Below are 5,824 nucleotides of genomic sequence, written 5' to 3'. Positions count from 1 at the left end.
CTGAGAAATGAGAGTAAAACGAGAGCCAGCCTGTTGTGATCACCTGGTGGGTTAATATTCATAAAGCTGTTAGGACATAGCACTCAGTAAATGAGAGCTTAAAATGCATAAAGCCCTCTAATGACGACAAGGAACCAGGAAAGGGATAAGAAAACATAACAAACACGGAGAAGTTCCGCAAGCACTCACTCATAGCCGTCACCTCTCTTAGAAATAATGGAAGCTGGGGCACTTGGGTGGCTCAGTTGGTTAAGCCTCCGACTCTTGATTTTGGCTCAGGTCATCTCATGGTTCATGAGTTCGAGCCACATGTCAGGCTTCTCACTGACAGTTGCAGAGCCTGCTTGGGATTCTCTCTCTCCTCTCTCTTTCTCTCTCTCCCTCTGCACCTACCCCACTCACATTCTCTTTCTCTCTCTCTCAAAAATTAAATAAAGCATTAAAAAATGTGTTTTAAATTAACATTAGTTACTGTTAACCCTTTATTATATAGAACTACATAGAGGATATCCTGAAACTAGCATGTTTTTAATTTGTGTTGGCTTGTTTTTGCCTATGAGGTAGGCTTTATTTAAAGTTTTTTTGGGGGAGGCGCCTGGCTGGCTCAGTCAGTAGTGTATGCAACTCCTGATTGTGAGTTCGATCTCCATGTTAGGCATGAAGCCTACTTAAAAATGTAAAATAAAATAAAATCTTAGATTTTTTTTTTGAACTAGTATCTTGATCCCTACAGTTAAAAAGAATGGAATATAGGCTTTGGATTGGGCTCTGGGTTCAAGTTTTTCTGTTTTCTTTTTTCTTTTTTTCTTTTTTTTTTTTTTTTGAGAGACAGAGAGGGACAGAGCGAGCAGGGGAGGATCAGAGAGAGAGGGAGACACAGAATCCAGAGACAGGCTCCAGCACAGAGCCAATGCGGGGCTCAAACCCATGAACCGTGAGATCACGACCTGAGCCAAAGTCGGATGCTTAACCAACTGAGCCACCCAGGTGCCCCCAGAATTTTTCTTGTAATGAAACTGAGTTCAAATTTTCTGACTGCAGCTTTAGGTACGTACACGGGCAAATTTCAAATCTCTGAGCCTCAGTTTCCTTATCTACAGAATGGGGATTGTCATAACCAACCCTGCAAGATTATTGTGAAGGTTACATTAAATGGCATACAGAAAGTGCCAAGAACTATATGTATGGTGTCCAAACGTCTCCCGGCGAACGGTAGCTATTCAAAATGGAGAACCACACAGCACGAGTCCAATAAGTACACACTGCAGGAACGGGTTTTACACAAGGCTCCAACACATATTTTCATTTCCTCCCATCAGTAACCTTGTGAGACTGAGCCTCTTCTGTCAGAGGTAAATACCCCACGAATAGTAGCTGGCAGAACAGAATGTCAAACGCACGTCTCAGGGATCTCCACCCAGTGCCCTCTCTGCTTTCTATCATCTATACAATGGGGACAGTGGCCATAATAGTCTCACCACGCAGGGGAGGGTTAGGAGAGTCACAGGCGGGATGGATGCCCAGTGGTGCTTTATAAACAAAAGGACCACAAAACGCTGGTGGTGATCACATGGGGCTTCCTCCCTTGTGGTGAAGACAGGCTAGTAGTGCCTCTAAGGCACATTACCAAGCTGTGCTTCTGGACACATCAATCCCACGAGGTGTTTGAGAAAAAAAGGGGGGTGGCTTCTTGGCCAAATGTGTTTGGCTATGGCCAGTCCAGCCTCATAGAAAGCCTCCTCTATTGCTTATATGTCCTGGCTTAGAAAATTCTTAGATCTGTAGCTTAGTTAGAAATTCCTTATCTGGAATCTGGCTGCTGGGTTCAGGTGTATGGTGGTTTGAGTGAAGGTTTACTGGTTAAGCTATTGATCATGGCCCACTTCCCCTTGGGGTTGGGGGAGACAAGACCCTGTGAGTGAGGAGATTCATGCTTTCCTCACCTAATGGGTACCCCATCTGGTGTGAGCTGTATGAGCCTGTGATCCAAAGTGCATCTTTGTGAAGTTGGCTTTGCTCACTGACCTTATCCTAGTCTTTGCCCGAACCAGTTGCCTTGTATACTTTACCCAAGACAAGAGGATGCTCTCTACCATCCTGAGTACCTCAGAGTCCTGTGTATGCAGGCCCTAATCCATGGGGATACTAGCTTCCCATCTCCTTTATTTATTTATTTATTTATTTATTTATTTATTTAGTTTATTTTTGAGAGACAGAGAGAGACAGCACAAGTAAGGGAGGGGCAGAGAGAGAGGGAGACACAGAATCCGAAGGAGGCTCCAGGCTCTGAGCTATCTGTCAGCACAGAGCCCGACGCGGGGCTTAAACCCACGAACCGTGAGATCATGACCTGAGCCGAAGCCGGACACTTAACCAACTGAGCCACCCAGGCGCCCCTCCTTTTATTTTCTTGGCAAATTACAATGTACATTCACGTATTAAAGGCACTAAAAATGTGCTTTAGTTGGTCATGGGCCTCTCATCCTGTAACACTTATTAATATCCTGCAACCCACAGAACACACCTTGGAAAACACTGTCCTGATGGAAGAGATCTCAAGTTCCGTTGTCTTAACGGAAGAGAACTCAAGTTTCATGACCCCCTTAATAAGCCTCCACTTCTAGGTGATCAATGAAGAGGCATTAAAATTTACATGTGCTAAGTCCTGCGGGACACTGTGGGTTTATGAAGCCGTGCAGAGTCCTGGAGCCTGTTTTCAAGGAATCCCCAGCACAGTCGAGGGAGATCAAGCCATTTCCATGTCGTTGAGGCTCAGGGAGGCTGAGTGTGGTTGGTGCTAATGACAGTCCCAGCGCTGCTCTGAGAGATGCAGGGCCTGCGCCAGGGGAAGGAGAAGGAAAGGTGAATCGGTGATGGCCCGGGCACCGCGAGTGTTCCTTCAAAGGAGCAGAGGCAAAGCAGCTCGACTTGGAACTAGGGAAAGCGAACCCAAGCGAGGTTGAGAACCCAGCCAGGTGCACCAGCAGGTGTGGAGGAGGAAACTTGGCAGGGCCCCGGCTGAGCAAGTGGCAGAGTGGTGAAGGGCGGCCACCACCAAAGCCCCGCACAGAAGGAGCATCCGTGAATAAGAAGTCTTGGCTGCTCCCGGGAACAGGGGAGGCTGTGGGAGGTGGGTCCCAAGAGAGCAGTCCCAGAGATGGGGGAGAGCCTGGCGGCCTGGGCTTTAAAACCTCTGACTCTAGACGGTGGGGGGATGGGGCAGTGGGTAGGGAGATGTGGTTCACATCAGTTGTCCCTAGGATGATCCTTTGTGCTTTGATCAGAAAACAACAGCAACCAAACTTAAGCTGAGCTCAGCATCATGAGAGCTGAGCACTGGGAGTTAATCATCCAATAAATATTTATGGAGCATCTGTGCTGTGAAAGAGATTATACCAGCCCACCTGAGTCTCCATCTTTCAAGAAGGAGAGGGCTGGGGATAGATGCCACGCATGGGAGATGTCACCTTTCCATGCCCCGGTGGCATGTAAAGAGCACTGGATAAACTCTATCAACTGTAGGTCCTCATTCGTTGTCCCATTTGTCACCTCGGACAGGAACCACAACCTGGCTTCAGGCAGAGAGAAAGCCTCATAGGTGAGTGGTCAGGGTGAGTTTCATTGTATCCAACTGGCTGATAAGAATGAGCCCAACTGGGCACTGGTACTAAGAGCTGGTGTGGGAATAAACCCACAAAACCTCATATAGGTGCTTTGACAGAACCAAGAAAGACCAGAGCCAGTTGACTGGTGTTAGGGAGACAAAGTATAGTCTACAGAGGTGGGGGGACTGTGCAGATCTGAAGGGTGATGTAGGACAAGTGCATTCCGTGCATAAAAGAGAAATGAGCCAACTTTGAGCTAGCTTACAGGGTATAATCTCGGCTGTGCCTAGAGGGATAGGCCTTCCATTGGACCATCAGACCTCCTGTGTGAACTGAAGAGGAAAAGAAGGGGATCCCCTTGGCCTGGTTGGAGCGTGGGTCTGGAGAAGAGGATCAGGTTATGACATACCTCTTACATCATGCTAAGGAGCCTGGCTTTATTGAGGGATGATTGAGGGCTCACAGGAAGATGTTACACAGGACAGGATGGCTTAGTTTTGGCCCTTAGGAAGAGCTTTCTGGTGCCTGTCCTAAGAAGATATGGAGGGACTGGTGGAATCACACAGGGGACACAGGGGACTCAGGCTGGACTGGAGCCAGGGCTTGGGGATGGCTTCATGTCAGGCACATGGAGGCTGGGAGAGAAGCTTGGACCCTAGGAAAAGTTGACCCTGGGTATGGGGGGCAGAAAGCAACCCGGCCCCACCTGGACTCCAATCCACGGGCCCTGAAGGCACACTTTGCGCTATCTCTTTCTTGTAAACTCCCTCTTACCACCTTACCACCTTCAAATACCATTCTTGGGCCCAGCCAACCTTGGATCCTGTAGAGAAGATGAAAACTGCTCTCCCCAGAGGCAAGAAGCATAGAGACAAAGAGGAGAAAGAATTATATCGAGAGAGGAGGGCAGGAATGGATGTAGGTCCTGTCCCTCCAGCTTTGTGTCTGGGCCAGAGATGGGCAGGGGCAGTCTTGAGGGGAACACCGACTCCAGGGACTTGAGTGTTCCTCTGAGCACTAGCAAGGCAGCCTTAGGCCTGGTGGTGGGGAGGCACACAGCCATGTCTATTGATGATGTTCTTTAACATTTTGAAATGAGACGATGGCGGACACTGACAACAGGCTTCAAAGGAGAGCTGGCTCCGCTGCTCTGGGAACCAGGAGAGGGGATGTGCTGAAAAGGAACAAAGCACTGATGGCTCAAAATGGAGCCAGGAGGCAGGGGAATAGCCCGCATCAAAGCATTTACCATTTAGACAGTCTGGGTATGGAGCAAGTGAACGGCAGATGGGATTATGTGTCTCATCCTTGAGCTGCAACACTGCCCCTAAGTATCTTCCAGAACACATTGGCTGGGCCTCAATAGCTCAGACACTCCTACCCAAACCAAGGGTGAAGAACACAGAATCTATGCCCCTTCCTGAGCTCCAGAACCAGGGCAGTGAAGATTCAGCAATGCTTGCGGGCCGCTCAGTGCTCTGATTCATCTCTCTTCCCCATGCCGCACTCGTAAGTCTCAGAGTCCCACAGGGGTGAAAGTGAATGGGAGTCTCAGAGGCCAAAATTCACCCAAAGCCAAAGGGAGAGCTAGATTCGCTGCTCACCCACGCCTCACCTATGGGGCAAAGCTGAGATGGAGCAGGGGGCCCAGGAACAGGCTTGACTGAGGAGATTCTGGAAGTTACTGACAGCCCACGTCCTACTCCCCTGAGCTGAAACTATGCCCCTGCTGTCCACTTAGGGTGGCAGCTAGCTGAAAGGGCTATTTACATTTAAATTAAGTAAAATTAATACAACTTAAAATTGTATTCTTCAGTCGCACTGGCCATACTTTATGTACTCAACAGCACACGTGGCTAGTGGTTACCATATTGGACAGAGTGGACAGAAATGTCCATCATCACAGAAAGTTCTATTGGATAGCTCTGCGATGCCCAAAGGTAATGATATCAGCATTAAAATAAAGAGTCACACCTCTCGCACTATGTACAAGAGAGGGTTCTTTGGCCCCATTTCCCTGTTCCCTGATCTCTGCCCTTTCTCCCCTCTCCGTGCCTCCGATCCATGGATGCCTGGGGCTCTCTGATCTCCACACTGGGGCCTGACCTGCATGAGCAGTGGTACTATTCTTGCCCACTGACCTCCAAGTTGGCTCTTCCTCCTAGGCTTTGGCTCCCTGGCTCCCCTTCCACAGAGATGGGCACCGGAGAATTGCACAC

The 5,824-nt window shown here is 48.8% G+C and overlaps 1 long non-coding RNA gene across 1 annotated transcript in view; it reads right to left on the bottom strand.

Moving 5' to 3' along the window:
• Nucleotides 1-2,378: 2,378 nt before the first annotated feature.
• The window catches only part of LOC115300417, a 9,820-nt gene continuing 6,374 nt past the window's right edge, over nt 2,379-5,824 (bottom strand). The window contains exon 4 of the long non-coding RNA XR_003912638.1: nt 2,379-2,836. This is a non-coding gene — a long non-coding RNA (uncharacterized LOC115300417). The remainder of the gene's footprint in view (nt 2,837-5,824) is intronic.

The sequence above is a fragment of the Suricata suricatta genome, chromosome 8 (genome assembly GCF_006229205.1).
Source record: "Suricata suricatta isolate VVHF042 chromosome 8, meerkat_22Aug2017_6uvM2_HiC, whole genome shotgun sequence".
In the NCBI taxonomy this organism is placed as follows: domain Eukaryota; kingdom Metazoa; phylum Chordata; class Mammalia; order Carnivora; family Herpestidae; genus Suricata; species Suricata suricatta.
This window is presented reverse-complemented; position numbering and strand designations above follow the sequence as displayed.